Source organism: Peromyscus leucopus, chromosome 1, assembly GCF_004664715.2.
Source record: "Peromyscus leucopus breed LL Stock chromosome 1, UCI_PerLeu_2.1, whole genome shotgun sequence".
Lineage (NCBI taxonomy): Eukaryota > Metazoa > Chordata > Mammalia > Rodentia > Cricetidae > Peromyscus > Peromyscus leucopus.
This window is the reverse complement of record NC_051063.1, coordinates 178,129,634-178,149,692: the sequence shown is the minus strand read 5'-3', so window position 1 is coordinate 178,149,692 and position 20,059 is coordinate 178,129,634.

Here is a 20,059-nt window from a genome sequence, read left to right as displayed (position 1 = left end):
AGAAATTTATTTGGAAGGTGGAATCTAGACTAGTGGCCTCCTCTAACAGGGTTGAGAGAATAGCCCACAATTGAACATGCAGGGTGCTTTATGTAGACTATCTTGGGGGTGGAGTCAACCAAATATTGGTTAGTTTTTTTCTCTGCTCAGAGACTGGTTAGTTCTGTGGGTTAGGGGCAGAGTTGGCCTTGATCTCAGAGCCAAATTGTGTTTCTTTTACTGGCCTTTCTTGTTTTTTTGACACTAATCTAAGGCTAGGGCATATTTCTTTGACTGACTCTGATTCTAAGGACCAAGATTGTTTCTTTGGTACTGGTATTAGAGTCAGTGCATGTTTCTTAGGTACTGTGTTTCGGGATAGTTTTTTCTTTCTCTGGCTCAGTTCCCAGACCCAGGCTGTGTTCCATTCCCTAGTTCTGGGGTCCAGGATCAGGTTGGGTTACTTTAGTCAGCCCCTTTTCCCTATATTCATTGCAAATGTGTCAACTAGATTTGCATACTTTACAGTGAATTATTTTTGTAACCTTGTGAAAGTCTCCATATATTGCAAAAAAGAAGCATTGTTGGTGAAGGGTGAAAATTATATTTACCTGTGTGTATAAACGTAGGTATTTAGAAAACAGCTAGAAAGTATGCTGGTTAGTTAAACTGGCAGTGGCAGGTTCACCTCTTGGATCTATGCCCTCTCCATGCCTACTGGTTGTCTATCTTTTCAGTACCAGACGTGGCTTACCTTTTGTTGAATGTGCTTTAAGTCCAATTAGAAAGCCCTTGAAACCCCAAGATGAAAGTTACACTATTTCACCATTGTGAATGTCTTGCTTGTCCAGTTATTGTTGTGGCTCCCAGATATTACATCTGGATAGGTCTAGTGATTGATCCTTTCCCTTTGAAGCTTTTCACTTCTGAAAGCCACTTTTCAGGAAAGAGGTTCCAGGTCAGGTTCAGTTCAATTTCCCTAATATCTGTGTCTGAAGTGCATTGAGACTTTAGCAAAAGAGTTAAAATTTTAAATTCTGAGACAATCATGGGCAACATTAGCTGATACTGTTTTGGAAGTCTCATGGATTACCCTGACCATCAACTTAAGAGGAGGGTTCTTATGCATGGTACTCAGCTTTTTTATATATTCCGTGGAATTTGCAGTAATACGATCACTATTAATGGCATAATTTTTTAAAAAATACATGGCAATACATGCATATTATATGTGATTTTAGATAAATATGAAATAAGATTATTTCTGTCTTTTTAAACATGCTTAGTAGTATGTATCCCTCCTTCCACTCTGTCAATCTGAATTGCACTCTGTGACTCTTTATCAGTTAAAGCCCCCATCCATTTATTCCATTTGTCCCTTTGTAGTACCTGCATGCTATTCTAGTATCGAGAGATGCCTTACCAATTGATCCCATTTTGCTTTCTTGGTTCTCCAGTTGCTTGAGGTTATAAACTTGCATCTACCAGTTCAAACTCAGAAAACACAAATAAGAGAGAACACTTAATATTTGTGTTTCTGTGTCTGTGTTACCAAAGTCAGTATAATATTTTCTACTTAATCACATTTACATGAAAATTTCATTAATTCATTTTTCTCCATTCCTGAATAGATATTCATTGTATATATGTATCATGTTTTCATTAGTACTTCATTGGTTGAAGGACATTTATGTTGTTTCTCTTTCTTATCTCTTATGAACAGATAGTAATGAACATGGCCAAGGGAGTATTTGTGAAATAGGATATCAAGTTCTTCAAATAATGTTAAGGAGCAGTGAATTTGGGCCCTGTGATAAATTTTCCACACTGATTTCCAGAGTGGCTCAACTGACCTCTAGATTTTCCTATCACACTAAAAGTTCATGAGGGTTCCCCTTTCCTGACACCGTCTCCAGCAATTATTCTCACAAGCATTTGTTGTTTATGGCTTTTGGAATGATGGCCATTCTTGCTGAGTAAGATGAAATCTCAAAGTAGTTTCAATTATCATTTTCTAAAGTTTAAATATGTTGACCAATTTAAAAGATATTTTTTAGCCATAGACATTTTAATTTCTTCTCTTGAGAACTTTCTGGTCAAAGATGTCTTCAAGATTTTAAATAGATCATCTCTTTCATGTGACATTCTGTATTTCTTATTTTTTCTTATATTTTTATTTAAAAATTTTGCATGTAATATATTTTTATCATAATTTACACCATAGTACAAAGCCTTTCAGATTATGCACACTTGACTTTATTCCTCTCTCAGTAAAAACAAAAACAAATAAAAGTACAAAAAAATGAAAGCAAACAAAAATAATATAATATACTCTCCTAGACACACCAGATGCAGTCTGTTTTATGTTGGCCATATACACCTGAGTATGAGGGCTGACATGGAATATGGCTGATACACCCAATGACACTCCATTGAAGACAACTTAATTTCCCTTCCTAGAAGGTATCAATTGCATATTGGTTCTTGGTTAGCAGTGAGAATTTCTGTCCAAATGTCCTTTTCCGTGCTGAAATTTTGTCTCATATAACATGTGTAACTTATGCATGCTGTTAGTCTGTCTGAGATTCTATATGCACTAGCCTTCTTCTGTCTGGAATGTTCTGTAAACTTGAACTTATCCAACAATTCTGGCTCTAATAATATATCCATATGCTGTTCTTCATGGATCCCAGCACCATGAGTAGATGAGTTTTATGTAGAAATCTGGTTTTGGAATAATTGATCCAAGTTTCTCACTTTCTACACTTTGTCCACTTGTGATCTCTGTGTTAATTAAAATCTACTGTAAAAAAGTAGCTTCTCTGATGTCAGTGGTGTGATGCCCTGATCTATGGGTATAGCAATATATCTTCAGGACTAATTTTATTGCTGTTTCATTTAGCACAATAATTATTATAGATTTTCCTATAAGTCCATGAGAAATCTAGGATAAAGTTTTGGCCTCATTATCAGTGTCAGATGTGGGTTCCATTTGATGGAATTGGATTTAAATACAGTAAAATGGTGTTGACTATTCCCATAATATATTTTTTCATTAAAGTACCAATAAATCTGGAAGGTTAGTCACTTGTATAGGTCACAGGATTTGTAGTTGTATGATATTTATGATTGCATTTCTACTCTTGTAGTGTGTAGAGTACCTTCCAGTACTGTTAATGATAATCAGTAGAGATGAAGCTTCTTGTTAGGCACCAAATCAGTTTCTCCTTGGTGAATAATATAAGTTAAGTTCTGTCTTCAGGAATAGGGCCTTATCATCAGGTTGTGGAAGGTAATCAATAACATTGACAATAGCCTATAATATTTGGGGTTGTCTATGGGACCCTTTTTATCAAACATTCAAAAGATGAAAACCAATTCCTGATACTATAGATTTTACTTCATAGCATATAAATTCCAGTTGGAACATGATCATCCCTATATGTCATAATAAAATTCGAATTATTTTATTTACTTTAAAAAGCATCTAAAGTAGTTGGTTTCCATGTAGCTTTTCAAAATATATATAATATCAATTTTAGGAAACACTAGCCCCCACAAGTTGAATAAAATTTGATCTTGCCTATTATTTTGATATAATTTTGGAGAAATGAAACTAACATTTGGAGAAATGAAACTTACATTATAGAATATATGCCATGACAAAAGAGTGTCTTTTTTAATTGCTTTCTAACTAATTATTATTATCTGATACCAAATTGTGGTGGTTTGAAAGAAAATGACCAACAAATGGACTGGTAATATTAAGAGGTATGACTTTGTTGGAGTAGGATTGGCTTTGGTGGAGGAAGTATGACATTGTTGGGGTTGGCTTTGTGATTTGACAAATGCTCAAGTTACTCCCAGTGATTCAGATCACATTCTATTGCCATTGTATAAAGTTGTGAGGACTCACATATTCAGTATTATATCTGTCTGCTTGCTATCTTTCATGCCACCATAAAGATAAAGGGATAACCCTCTGAAGTATAAACTAGCCACCCATTAAATATATTCCTTTATAGGAGTTGCTGATCATAATATATCTTCATGGCAATAGAAACACTATCTAAGAAACAAATCTTAATTATGATGGGTGAAGAAACAAGATACTAGGCCTGTGAGAAGTAAATATTCCATTGATTTGTGGAAAATCTTCTACTTACAAGAACCATAAAATGGAAAAGGCACAATGTAGATCAGTTGTTAGGAGGACTTGATGTTCTTCCAGAGATCACAGATTCTGTTCTTGTCATCCATATGTCAGTCTCAACCATCTGTAACTGCAGTTCCAGGGAATCCAATAATCTCTCCTGGCTTCAACAGGCTTCCAAAGTGCATGAGGTACACAGATAATCATGCAAGCAAAACACTCAAAACTAAAAGTAAAATAAATTTGAAACATCTTTTTAAAATAAGAAATGAAATTAGAATTTTGACAAAATTTTACTATGGATTTTCTGTGCTAATTTAATCAAAGTCATAATATTAAATTTGTCAATCAGTGAAGAGTTTATTGCTGGAGAGTGTCATCCCAGTTCATGTTGTTCATTTTAGGTGCTTCCTTTAAGTCTTAAATATTTACTGTAATTAATTTCAATTCCTTTTTCAGGACTAGCCCCAGTATAGTTTAATCTATTGTTAAGAGTATTATTTTCTTTTTTAAAACATATTCATTGTTATTTTAAAAGGTCATGGATCTTGTGCCATGCTGTCTTAGGGAAAGTAGTGATACAGTCTAAGTGTTTTCTGGAGAAGTCCTTAGAATCTCTGATATGTGGGACCATTTTCTTTCAAACAATGGCAACTTGGTGTTAGATAAATTCAAAATGATACTCTTTTTTTATGAAATGTATTGTGTAGTGTTACTTTCCATTATTTCCTGAAACTAAAATCTTGAAGAGGAATCATCTATTTTTCTACTCATATTCTTTTATATATTTCTGATCTTTTTTCTCTTTGTCAAGGTCTTGAGTATTGTATAAAATAAAGTCAATGATATATAAAAGTATTTACAGAAATGCACACATAAGCAGGCATTCATGTATGTATTGTTATACATGCATGCATTAAAATATAAATCAAATATTATTAAAACTTTGCCCAGTCAAGCTGTAATCATGGAGCAGAACAAAAAAATGCAGCAATTCCTTACATGAAAGATCTATGAAAATCCATCTGTGAGATGTGGGGTTGATGGAGATCTTTTCTTATTCTGTAGGCTGTCGCTTTGCCTTGTTGACCGTGTCCTTTGCTCTACAAATACTTCTCAGTTTCAAGAGGTCCCATTGATTGATTGTTTCTCTCAGTGTCTGTGCTACTGATGTTATATTTAGGAAGTGATCTCCAGTTGCAGTGCATTCAAGAATACTTCCTACTTTCTCTTCTATCAAGTTCAGTGTAACTGGATTTATGTTGAGGTCTTTGATCCACTTGAACTTAAGTTTTGTGTATGGTGACAGATATGGATGGATATATTTGCAACCTTCTATGTATTGACATCCAGTTATGCCAGCACCATTTCTTGAAGATGCTTTCTTTTTCCATTGTACAGTTTTGGCTTCTTTATCAAAAATTATATATTCCTAGGTGTGCGGATTAATGTCAGGGTCTACAATTCGATTGGTCCACTTGTCACTTTTTATGCAAGTAAACAAGCTGTTTTTAGTACTGTAGTTCTATAGTAGAACTTGAAGTCAGGGATTGTGATGCCTCCAGAGGTTTTTTTTTTTTTTTTTTTTTTTTTTTTTTTTACAGGATTCTTTTGGCTATCCTAGGTTTTTTTTCCCTATCGAGTTGAGTATTGTTCTTTCCACATCTGTGAAGAATTGTGTTGGTATTATGATGGGGGTTTGCATTGAATCTATAGATTGCTTTTGATAAGATTGCCATTTTTACTATGTTAATCCCGCCTATCCATGAGCATGGGAGATATTTCCATTTTCTGACATCTTCTTCAATTTCTTTTTTCAGGGACTTAAAGTTCTTGTCATACAGGTCCTTCACTTGCTTACTTAGAGTTACCCCAAGGTATTTTATATCATTTGTGGCTATTGTAAAGGGTGATGTATCTCTGATTTCCTTCTCAGCCTGTTTGTCAATTGTATATAGGAGGGCTACTGATTTTTTTGAGTTAAACTTGTATCCTGCTACATTGCTGAAGGTGTTTGTAAGCTGTATGAGTTCCTTGGTAGAATTTTTGGGGTCACTTATATTTACTATCATGTCATCTGCAAATAGCAAAAGAGAACAGAGAGGGAGAACAAGGAAAGAGATACAATGATAAATGAAGACCCCTTAGGAATAGAAAGAATCAAAGTGATAGAGAAGTCCCCAGAAATCCACAAAGAAACCTCCTCAAAAGACCATTGGCAATGGTAGAGAGAAAGCCCGAACTGACCTACTCTGGTGATCAAATGGCGGATCACCCTAACTGTTGTGATAGAACTCTCATCCAATGACTGATGGAAGCAGATTCAGAGATCCACAGCCAGGGCGCAGGTGGCACTCCGGGAGTCCAATCGATGAGAGAGAGGAGGGATTGCATGAGCAAGAGATGTCGAGACCATGATTGGAAAAAGCACAGGGACAAATAGCCAAACTAGGGGAAACACATGAACTATGAACCAATAGCTGAGGAGCCCTCATGGAAGTGGATCAGGCCCTCTGGATAAGTGAGACAGTCTATTAACTTGAACTGTTTGGAGGACCCCAGGCAGTGGGACCAGGACCTGTCCTGAGTGCATGAGCTGGCTTTTTTGGACCCTGGGGCCTAAGCTGGGACACTTTGCCCAGCCAGGGTGAAGGGAGAAGGGGACTGGACCTTCCTTGATTGATTCTACCAGGCTGAGCTGAATTCCCAGGAGAGATCTTGCCCTGGAGGAGGTAGGAATGGGTGGTAGATTGGGGCGAGGGCCGAGGGGGTGTGGAGTGGAGGAGGGGGACAGGGGAATCCATGGTTGATATGTAAAATTAAAGTAATTATAAAATTAAAAACACACAAAAAAACCCTGTACTTTCAATACTAATTAAAACAAAACAATTTGTGTGTGTATATGTGTGTGTATATGTATGTATGTATATATATATGTGTGTGTGTGTGTGTGTGTGTGTGTGTAATAATGTACATATATATCAGGAAAAACCACTAGGCTCAGGACCTTCCCATCCCAGAGCCCAAAGCTCCCACCCAAAAATCACCAGGCACAGTGACAGTCGAGTTCTCTGTTAATATCCTAGGATAGAGTCTTAAAGCCATCCCATCTGTGTGGTCAATACATGTAACATATGTGGCCTCTGAACATGCATGTCTATGAGCAGGCACTGAAACAGAATCTTCCCATTTGCACAACCGAGGGAGCCACCAATCTGAAAAGACAACAGGTTAACAGCTTAATGCCTGCAGCTCATCTTATCTTTAGCCAGCTAACCTTCCGGATGAGGGGAGGATCATGGCCATTCCACAGATCAAGTTGTCTGTGGTCTGTCATCATATTTCTGATGCCTGTATCACTTTATCATTACAGGGATGATTCTCTCTATATATGTCTGAGTTGATGGCATTTTTAAAGTGCTCATTCTAGCCACTTTAGTGGCAACAACATCTAGTCCAGCAACATCAATCTGATATTACTCTAGGGTCCAGTGGGCTGAGGGTGGGAGTTAACTAAGATCAAGGACCTGCCTTACTTTCATTTCCTGTGCTGTAAGTATATACCCTGAGAAAAGGGATCTAAAGGAGGAAGGTTTTCACTCATGTTTTCATGCTGCAGCACATCATTGTGAGGAAGGCAATGCTTAGGACCTTAAAGTAGTTAGCCATTTTACAACAGACACATAGGATAGTAAGAAAAATTTAGTAGGGCCATTGTACCTAGCATAAACTCTGGAGTCATGATGAACATAGCTTTGAAATAATGTATTGCAAATAAGCAGCGCTTATTATCTGAGTTCTATGAGTAGTTTTTCCTGTAGGTGCTTCAGAGACTTTACAAGTTTCAGTCACAAGACATTCTTAGCAAATCAGGAATTCATGTGATGGCTGAGAATTGTTTGGGAAATGTATTCTTCAGACAACTCCTAGATCATATCAAAGGATCTGGTATGTGGGAGTTGACTTGCTAAAAGTATGCCTTGTGTAACAATAAATAAATCACTTCTATGAGGATACTCAGGTTTCAATCTGCTGGTATTGTTTACCCTGATCTTTCAATATGTCTTTTCATCCTTGTGTGTTTCCCTTTTTTGGTTATCCTGTGTGCTATGAAATAATGCTTTTGTATACTGGTTTAATAAAATGTTGATTGGCCATTAGTCAGCAGGAAGTATGGGTGGAATAAGCAGACAAGGAGAATCTGGGAAGAGGAAGGGTCAGTCAGGAGATGCCAACCCACTGTCCAGCGAGCAGCATGTGATGGTACACAGGCAAAACCACAGAAAATGTGGCAACATATAGATTAACAGAAATGGGCTGAGTTTAAGTGTAAGAGCTAGTCAATAGTAAGCTTGAGCTATTGGGAGCAGTTTTAATTAATATAAGCCTCTGTGGAACATGAGGAAAGATGAAAGACATGAAGTATGCTCACAAAGTTGGCATTGAGCTCCACACAGAAACAAAAGATGGATTATGGCTAGGTGCTGGCACTCTGGAGCTAGACAAGGTGTACTCACTGGGAATTCTCTCACTAATCTGTGTGTGGCAGCATGAACATGGGAAAGATGCCTTTTTCCTACCACTCATCAATGCCCCAAAAGGGTGGCGGAACTGGCCAAGAGGTCACTAGAGTGGGATAGCAGTCTGTGATCCCTACCAAATATAACATTCAGGAGAACAGGCCATGAATTTCATTAGAGTAGCACAATCAAGCCAATTCTGTTATCAGAGGTATGGGTAAGTCAGCGCTGAAGTTGTAAGAATGGGAGAAGTGTCCTCATTATTCATCTGTCTTATGGCAGCATGGGCAGAGAGAAATGGCCTCTTCCCTGCCCATCAATGCCAGGGGTATGTGGGAGGAATGACCTTGAGGTCACAAGACTGGGAGATCTATTACTACCCTCACAAACTGCAGCACCAACATGTCAGGTCCTTCATTTCACCTGGGAAACACAATAGAGCCAAATTTTTGCTGGATGTATGGGTGATCCAGCCCTAAAGTAGTACATGTGGGGGATCAGTCCCTACAACTTGTCTGTCATACAGTGGTATAGGACAATGAAAGATGCTCCCCCTTACCACCTGCAATAGACAAGAATGCTGACCCTCCCCTTACCAGCTGAAGCACTCAAGAAAGCAGGCCCATTGGTTTGATGTCAGGGTAACTTAGCCCCATGTGCTGAGTGGGGAAGAACTGTCCTCATTACTCACCCAACGTGTGGCAGCCCAGATGAAGGAGAGATGTCCTCCCATTTACCCCCACCCACTAATTACTAAAACCTGTGGAGGAGTAGGCCCTGAGGTCATAATAGCAGGAGAGCTGTCCCTGACCCTCAAAAGCTGCAACACTCTGGAGAGTGTTACCTGTGTCTTACATAATATAGCTGGCCAGAATGGTGTACATGTGGGAGACTAGATCCTGTAGGCATGAAAGTAGGAGAACTAGTCATAGACATTGCTCATTGTTGCAAGAGGTAAATTAGTCTGGACAATGATACACAGCACCTGGTGGTGAGAACAGAGGAGAAAGGGTGGGTGAAGAATCCATGCAGCTTCCCAGACTCAGAAACTTTTGAAGCAGAAAGTGGAATATGGTGGTTTGAAAGAAAATGGTGCCCAAAGGGAATTGCACTATTAGGAGGTGTGGCCTTTTTGGACATACAGTGTCACTGTTGGGGCAGATTTTGAGGTCTCTTTTCCTCAAGCTTCCCTCCTGTTGCCTGCAAGATGTAGCAAAAACAGTTCCAGGACCACATCTGCCTGAAAGCCAATATACTCTCAGTCATGATGATAATAGACTAAACCTCTGAAACTGTAAGCAAGCCACCCCAATTAAATGTTTTCTTTATATGTGTTGCCATGGTCTTAGTGTCTCTTTACAGCAAAAAAAGTCTAACTATGACACACACACACACACACACATCATATATCATGTATATCACACCAATATCTCACTCCTGGAAACAACTTCTATATTAGTTAGGGTTTCTATTGCAGTGAAGATGTGCTGAGATTATGGAAATGCTTATAAACTAAAGCATTTAATTGAGGGGTTGACTTACATTTCAGAGATTCAATCTATTATCCAGGCAGAGCATATGGTGACATGCAGACAGACATAGTGCTGGCTACATCTTGATCAGAAGGCAGGAGGAAGTGAACTGACACACTCACTGTTTCTTGGGCATATACAAGATGTCAAAGCCAGCCCTCCCAGTGATACACTTCCTTAATAAGAACACACCTTCTCTAACAAAGCAACAACTAATAGCACCACTTCATTTAGAAGCCATTTTCTTCTAAACCACCACAATTAGGGTTACAATTACTGTAATGAAACATCATGACCAAAGAAACTTTGGGAGGAAATTGTTTATTTGACTTATATTTCCACAGTACTGTTCATTATTAAAAAAGGTAAGGACACAAACTCAAATGGGAATCAGGGGCTGACGCAAGAGCCATAGATTGGTGCTACTAACTGGCTCATTTTCATGACATTGCTCAACCTGCTTTCTTATGGAATCTAGTAAAAACAACCAAGGGAGAGCACCACCCACCATGGGTTGGACCTTCCCATAACTAACTGAAAAAAAAATACATTGCTGCTGAATCTTACGGAGGTGTTTCTCAATTGAATTTCCCTCCATTCAGATGACTTGATGCTGTGTCAAGTGGACATAAAACTAGCCAGCACACAAAAAACCTAAGTTCAGCAAGAATGTCTATCCCTGATCATGAACATTCCATAGAATATCTAGAGCAGTAAGCATCACCATAATCTTGTCTATGCAGTCATCTCAGGGTGCCCTTTTCATGCATGTTCCATAAAAGATTTTTTTTTCTGGAACTGACCAAATTTTACAGAAGCTGAAATTACAGGTTTCTAGTGAGAATTGTTTCACCTATAGCAAACAGAAGTTTCTGTCCAAGCAAAAAAAGCAGTGATGGTCACTACTAAAAGGAAAAGGGCAGATGTCTACTTAGAACTGAAGAGGTCACATGGAAGATCACTCTTCTCTAACTTATTCCTCATAGTTTCCTTAGTCTGCTTTTCCAAACAAACCAGGACCAACTGCCTAGGGCAGGTGCCTTCAGAACCACTGGGTTGGGTCCTTCCACATTGATAATTAACCAAGAATGGCCAAGACATAACTACATGCCGTGGCATTTTCAAAATTGTGATTCCTTCTTCCAGGATGAACCTGGTATATATAAAATTGCCTAAATATTAACCAGAAGACTTGGGTTTATTAATGAATAAACAATGACTTATGTACAGCTACCTATCACTGGACCAAACAGCCAGTCTCTCCTATAAGCTCTATCAGGCATCATCCTTATCTTCTTTCACATTTGTGTTCCTTCTAGAAAAATATTAACTCTTTTCTATTTAAAATATATCAATTGCCTACAGTTCTTCTATGTTATATACAACCAACTGGTCACTGCAAAACACATATACATGTGATCAAAACTTGATAAACACATTAGGTGTGATATATTATATATGTATAACAATATAAATACATCACAATAAATATCTCTATTATATTTGTACATATATAAGATATGTAAAGATTCTTAAGAACTTGGGAAATGTGGACCACAAGAGAAGGAAAGTAGCAAAACAGAGAGAAGGTAAAATGAAATGATTATAATATTTCTGTGGGAATTTCTCAATAGACTAAATGGGAATAAATGAAAAAAAAACCTATTAAACAACTTAAATCTAGGGAGTTCATATTAGACCATACAAAGGAAACAGAAATTTTGACTTGGAAAATATTGTATGCCATTGCTCAAGTCTAACTTACTAAAGTAGAAGTAATTTATTCTTGATGTAACTCTAACCAAGCAATTGAAAGACCTGCATGACAAAAATTCAAGTCCTTGAAGAATGACTATCATAGAAGACTAATTGTTTTATTACAATCTAAATGAGTTGAATGAACATAATACCTTAAATAAGAGTAAAAATACATATATAGTATAACAAAATTAACTTTAAATTTGTATCAACAAACTAAAATCCATAGCAATGTAAAACATTTTTAAACAAGTTGTTGCTTTTTAAAAGTAGGTTCAACATCTATCCTTTTTTCCTATATATCTATATCAAACAGCTCATGTTGGAGAGGAGGTAGAGTAAGGGGAACACTATTCCATTGCTGGTGGGCATGAAAAATTGTACATTCTCTTTGAAAGTCAGTGTGGAGGTTTCTCAGAAAACCGGGAATCAACCTACAAAAAGACCCAGCTATACCACACTTGGGCATATAACCAAAGGATGAGCAATCATATAATAATGATATTGTTCAATTATGTTCACAGCAACTGTATGTGTAATACCTAGGGAATTGTTTAACTTACTGCACATTCATAGGCCATGATTGGTTGATACTCATGGGAGACCTGCCCCTTCCTAAACAGAAACATAGAAGGAATGGTTTGAGGGGAGGGTACAGAGGAAGGTTAGGGAGAGTTCCTGGGTTGAGAGGAGGGATGGGAACTTATGGCTTCAGTGTAAAAATATACATAAATAAATTTATTTTTAAATGAAAAGGAAAACAAACAAACCCAAAACCAAATCTTGTCGAACACTCTGGGCATGGATATGCTCCCCTATCAATAACAGTCTTCTCTCATACCAGTCAAACATGTCATGCCTCAGATCCAACCTACTCGTCCCACTTTACTACTCCATTTTTCCCACATCTCCATTAATTATTTGTTCATCATAATGGCATAGGGAACTGGGGAGTGTCATGCAGTATATCCTTTTGCCCAAACAGATTTACTTACTGATAATGTACATTGCAATGAGCTGTTGGTCTGGTTCAGAGCCTCTGCATTCTGTTACACCATCAATACTGGACCCTCACCTAGACACATCTTGGATATGCTACTATCACTCACACTCATGGATATCTTGTGATTAGGTTCTGAAGGACCAGCCCATTTCACCTTCACCACCAGTTCACAGATAGGGACAATGTTGGGGTGACCCAACTCAAAGCGCTAGTTTGGGCCTCAGTGGTAGCTGAATTATTCAGTGATGATCTTTGCCTTGCCTTTTTCCAACCCAGAGGTGATGGGCAAGGGCAGAACCAGTCCTGACAATTTTTAGGGTTCCTTTTATTTTATGTGTAGAAGCGTTTTTCTTGCATGTATGTATGTGTTTGTTGCAAATGTCTGGTGCCCCAAGAGTCTAGTCAATAGCATTGTGAATTGTTATACAGGTACTAGAAATTTAATCCAGCTTCTCTACAAGAAAAATGAATGCTTTTAACTGCTGAGCCTTATCCCCATCTACACTTGACTAAATGTTTAAAACACCATCTCAGTTTAATTTTGGTAGTTTTTAATCTATATAGAAATTCATTCATATGCCTTAGATTTTCCAGTTTAGTGCAAAGTTCTTAAGGTAAACTCTAATAACTTTCTGAATTTTACTGTAGCTTGTCATAATGACTCCATTTTCATGTCTTACTGTTTCAGCATTGGCATTCATTCTTCCTTTTGGATAGTTTATCAAAAGTTTGTCAATATTGTTTATATTTTGAAGGATCACACTCGATTTCATTGACTCTGTGGTTTGCTTCTTTGTTCAGCTTTTTTCATTTCACTAATTTCATTAATATCTATGCTTTCTTTCCAGCTTCTGATTTTGGTGTGTAACTTGTTCTTTTTCCAGAGCCCTAAGGTGAACCATTAACTGAATTATTAGAAATCTCTTTAATTTCTTATATAAGCATGTTGACCTTTAAACATCTCTCCTGGTACTATTTACACTGCATCTCACAGATTAAAGTGCATTGGTTTTAATTTTCATTTTATTTTTTTTAGCTTTTATTTTATAATTTAATTTAATTTTAAATGTCAGCCACGGATTCCCTTGTTCTCCACTCCCACTTTCCCCCTAGCCCACCCACTATTCCCATCTCCTCAAGGGCAAAGACTCCCCTGAGGATTGAGTTCAACTTGGTAGATTCAGTCCAGGAAGGTCCAGTCCCCTCCTCCCAGGCTGAGCCAAGAGACCCTGTATAAGCCCCAGGATCCAAACCGCCAGCACATGCACTGAGAACAGGTACCGGTCCCACTGCTTGGATGCCTCCCAAACAGATCAAGCTAACCAACTGTCTCACTTATCCAGAGGACCTGATCCAGTTGGGGGCTCCTCAGCTATTGGTTCATAGTTCATGTGTTTCCATTCATTTGACTATTTGTCTCTGTGCTTTATCCAACGTTGGTCTCAACAATTCTCGCTCATACAAAACCTCCTCTTTCTTGCCAATTGGACTCCTGCAGATCTACCTGGGGCCTGGCCGTGGATCTCTGCATCTTGTTCCCTCAGTCATTGGATGTCTTGTAGACAAATTTCTAAATGGTCTTCTTAAATAAAAACACGGAGCCAAATATAGGGGTAAAGCCTTAGAGAGATCAGGAAAACAGGAAAAGCCACCAGCCAACCTTACCTCACCAACTCTGTGGCTTCCAAATGTGAGCTACTTTCTGTCTATGCACGCCACTTTATGCCTTGCTTTTCTAACCTCTTAATGGCTCTTAGAGCAACTACCTCACTGCCTTGTCACTGTCTGTTTGTACAGACCTCCAGATCTCTATAGTTTGTAATGAGGTTAAAGGCATATGTCAACACACTTGACTCTGTTCCCTAGTATGTCCTTGAAAAAACAGAAACTCTGCCTGCTAAGTGATCAGATTAAGGGCATGTACTAACTGACATTGTTTACTTAAAATGGCTGGTCTCTCACCGTTATTTTCAGGCAAACTTTATTTCTAAAAGCAAAAATAAAATATTACCACATTTCAGCAGGAATAAAATGTCCTCATATTTTGCCTTTTTTGTCTAATAAAAAATTTTTAAAAAGTAAAAATGTGCAATTAATATAAGAAAAACTATACACAATAAGTACAATAACTATGTTCAATATATAAAAGCAATAAATACATGAACAATGTCTAGTCCATTTGCATTTGACAGATTTAGAGAAAATGTTCATTTATCTATTCTATTTTGGTAAGTCCAAAATGTATCTAATTTACTTTTTATCCTAACTTATATTACCAACAGAATACTATCTTATGATGTCTTTCAGACTTATACACTTAACATATCTTAGTGAGTTTCTTTTCTAAATTTCTTAAGTAGGAAATTTGTAACTACACATATCTATTGTTTTAATCCCTTGGAGACCAAAGAAGGAAATATTACCTAGTAAAACAAGAAATGTAAACAAGCAACTTCCAAAAAATTGAGAGTTCACAGAAACTGTCAGCTGCCTGGAAGGTCATCTGAGGACATGACAGCTGACAATTTCATTTGTGAAGTAGGGTGTATGCGAGGCCTACAGCTTGACATCATATTTGGTGCAAGTGTTCCATGTGCCATATAAACTTGAATTCCACCAGTGTCCTGTCATGATTCAGGATTTTATATTTTTGGTTTTGAGCATAGCCTTCAACAATTGAGACATCTCTCAAGCCCAATTCAGGATTTCAAATTTTGGAAATTGTTGTTGATTTTGGAATTCGCCTGTTCATTCTTCTCAGCTTGTGGGAGGCTTCATGTCAGAAACCCATCATTCTCATCTTATGAGTGGTTTCACCTCCCTTATTAAATTCCAGTCTACCATTGAGGGGATGGATTCCATGACCCTAGTTCTATCACTCCTTCAAGAATAACTGTATCCGTTACTGTTCCACTGCACACCAGAAGGCATCAGGGTACTCTTTGTTCAACTGCCTTCCAATAAAGGGGCACTGATCTTTTCTGGATTGCAAAGCCACTTTGGCAATTGTGCCATATTGTCCTTGTCTCAGAGGACATCTGTTGACAAAGCTGCAACCACACTTGTCTTGGCAAGAATTGATCATCCTTTGTTTTGTGTACTATTTGTCCATTTCAGACAGCACACTGTCAGCAGTCAATATGAGGTCACTTTGTTGACCAGTGGCTAACTTTTGCCACAAAAAAGTTAACTCCATATGCATTTCCTTCTTGCCCATATCTTCTCTTAAGTAGATTGGTGCTGCCAGGAACACACATGTTCCTGGCGGCTAAGTGAAGCCTTTTTCTAGAATAAGTTAGTACTCTATATGACCATTAACATCGTGACAAAAGTTTAATATATATGTTATTATATATTAATTTTATAAATTTTGATATAAAATTCATATCTTAAGGAAAGTGTAAATTATCTAAACAGAACCAAAAATTGAGATCAGTGGCAATAGAACAGTTCCTTAAATTTTGGTTTGATTCTGCCCATTTTCAGAAGATGGCTCTTTCTTCTGACACGATACAGAGAATTTGCAATTTTCTTTTAACAACATGGTTGGATTTAGATGGAGAGAACCAATTTCCAACTCCAAAGTCAAGTTAATTTTTAATTGAACTGGGACTACTTAAAGACTATTTGTGTTAAGTGTCTGTAGAGAAGAGTAGAAAAAAAGGTTTAAAGAAGATTTATGAAATTTTATATCTCCTATCTGTCCTATTTCTTCAGATGTCTCTTTTATCCAGTATTCTTCCTTAGCCTTCATTCTTCTGATAGACAAAAACAAAACCTTTCCCCCAGCCTAATTTGGGGATGTTCCCATTTTGGCTAGTTGTATCTGATTAAATGAAAAACACTTGTTACTTTTGTAAGCTAGTTTTAAATTGGATGGTCATACTGGTTGATGAACTATCACCTCTTCTAATTAAGAGGTCTTTCCTGGTTCTGGACCAGAGGTGAGTATCCGGGCCCAGCCTAGACCCCATCCCTGGGCACCAGCCACTTCGGGGAAGATCTGCCCAACTTGGCCCCAGGTTCTGGCCACCAGGCAGGTCCCCTTCTAGCCCCACTGGGAAAGATCCCTTTCTCCAAGCCCCCGCCCCCCGCAGCCCCAGAAATCTCCATGCCCTGCCCCCACACCCATCTGCCCGAGACCCTAGCCAATTCCTGAGATTTAGAGACTGGCCCCCAGCCCCCATCCTGCCGCTGACTTCCCTTCTGGACCAGAGGTGAGTATCTGGGCCAAGCCCAGACCCCATCTCTGGGCACCAGCCACTCCTTGGAAGACCTGCCCAACTTGGCCCCTGGTTCTAGCCACCGGGCAGGTCGCCTTCTAGCTCCAGCAGGAAGGATCCCCTTCTCCAAGTCTCCCCTCCCCCTGGCAGACCCTGCAATCTCCATGTCCTGCCCCCAGGGCCATCAGCCTGAGACCCCAGCCACTTCCTGGGACTTAGAGACTGGTGCCAAGATCCCATCCTGCCCTGGACTTCCCTTCTGGACAAGAGCTCCCATCCTGCCCTGTACTTCCCTTCTGGACAAGAGCTCACATCCTGCCCTGGACTTCCCTTCTGGACAAGGGCACCCATCCTACCCCAGACTTCCTGTCTGGACAAAAGCTCCCATCATGTCCCAGATTTCCCATCCAGATAAGAGCTTCCATCCTGCCCCAGAGATCCCTTTTGGAAAGGAGAGCTCCTATCTGGACAAGAGAGAGAGACTTCCTGAATATGTCAGCTCTGTTTGAACCAAGTGCACTGATAAGACCAAGAAGGAACCACAAGGAGATGGGCAGACATTAAGTCAGAAGTACATACAACAAAATGAAGAGCAATACAGCATCACCAGAACTTAGCCCCCCTCCAACATCTAGACCTGAACATCAAAAATAGGAAGAAGCAGAAGAAAAAACAGCCTTATGAATGACATTATGAAGAAGGTAGAGGCTTGTGTAGAGGAAAAGACAAAAAAATGGGAAGAATAGTGTAAACAACTAGAGGAAAGGGCAAACAAATTAGAAGAAAACAATAAAGTCCTAGAAGAAAACAATAAAGTCCTGGAGGAAAACAATAAAGTACTAGAAGAAAATCATGAAAAAGCAATGAAATAAATAAAGGAAACAGTCCAAGACCTGGAAAGGGAAATAGAAAAAATGAAGAAGACACAAGCTGGAAATAGAAAATCTGAGTAAAAGATCAGGAACATCAAATGCAAGTATAACCAACAGAATGCAAGAGATGGAAGAGAGGATCTCTGGCATTGAAGATACAGTAGAAGAAATAGTTTCATCAGTCAAAGAAAACACTAAAGCCAACAAAGTCATGAACCAAAATGTCCAAGAAATTTGGGACACCATGAAAAGACCGAACCTATGAATTATAGGGATAGAAGAAGGTGGAGAACACCAACTCAAAGGCAGAGAAAATATATTCAACAAAATCATGGAAGAAAACTTTCCCAACTTAAAGAAGGAAAAGCCTATGAAGATACAAGAAGCCGATAGAACACGAAACAGAATAGACCCCTAAAAAAAGTTGCCTTGACACATAATAATTAAACAACTAAATGTACAGAATTAAGAAAGAATATTAAGAGCAGCAAAGGAAAAAGGCCAAGTGACCTATAAAGGCAAACCCATCAGAATAACACTCGATTTCTCAATGGAGACTTTGAAAGCCAGAAGGACCTGGACAGATGTAATGCAGACACTAAGAGACGATGGATGCCAGCCTAGACTAATATACCCAGCAAAACCTTCATTCATCATAGACGGAGTGAACAAGACATTCCAAGACAAAGCCAGATTTAAACAATACTTATCCACAAACCCAGCCCTACAGAATGCACTAGAAGGAAAATTCCAACCAAAGGAAGTCAGATACACACTCGAAAACACAGGCAATAGATAAAGCCACAGCAGTAAACCCCAGAGAAGAGAAGTACACACACACTACCACCAAAAATAACAGGGATGAACCATCACTGGTAATTAATATCAACGGACTTAATTCAACTCTAAAAATACATAGGCTTACAGAATGGATACAAAAGCAGGACCCATCTTACTGCTGCATACAAGAAACACATCTCAAATTCAAAATCAGACACTCCCTAAGATTAAAAGGCTGGGAAAAGACTTTCCAATCAAATGGTCTTAAGAAACAAGCGGGTTTAGCCATCCTGATATTCAACAAAATAGACTTCAAAGTAAAATCAATCAAAAGAGATCAAGAAGGGCATTACATACTCATCACAGGAAATATCCACCAAAATGAAGTTTCAATTCTGAACATTTATGCCCCAAGCACAAGGATACCCACATATGTAAAAGAAACATTACTAAAGCTTAAACCACATATAAAACCCCACACATTAATAGTGGGAGATCTCAACACCCCACTTTCACCACTGGACAGATCTCCCAATTCGCAACTTGAAAGAGAAATAAAGGACTTAACTGATGTCAAGATGCAATTGGACCTAATAGAAATCTATAGAACATTCTATCCTAAATAAAAGAATGTACCTTTTTCTCAGCACCCCATGGAACTTTCTCTAAAATCGACCACATACTTGGCCACAAAGCAAATCTCAACAGATACAAAACAACTGGAATAACCTCCTGTGTTCTATCAGACCACCATGGTTTAAAGTTAGATTTCAACAACAACAAAAACTACAGAAAACCTACAATCTCATGGAAACTGAATAATGCTCAACTGAATCACCAATGGGTTAAGGAAGAAATAAAGAAAGAAATTAAAGACTTCCTAGAGATCAATGAAAATGAAGTCACCACATACACAAACTTATGGGACACTATGAAAGCAATGCTAAGAGGTAAATTCATTGCACTAAATGAACACATAAAGAAGTTGGAGAAATCTCACACTAGTGACTTAACAGCACACCTGAAATCTCTAGAAAAAGAAAAAGCCAAGTCTCCCAGGAGGAATAGAGGCCAGGAAATTATCAAATTGAGAGCTGAAATCAATAAAATAGAAACTAAGAGAACAATACAAAAAGTTAATGAAACAAAGAGTTGGTTCTTTGAGAAAATCAACAAGATAGACAAGCCCTTATCCAAACTAACCAAAAGACAGAATCCAAATCAGCAAAATCAGAAATG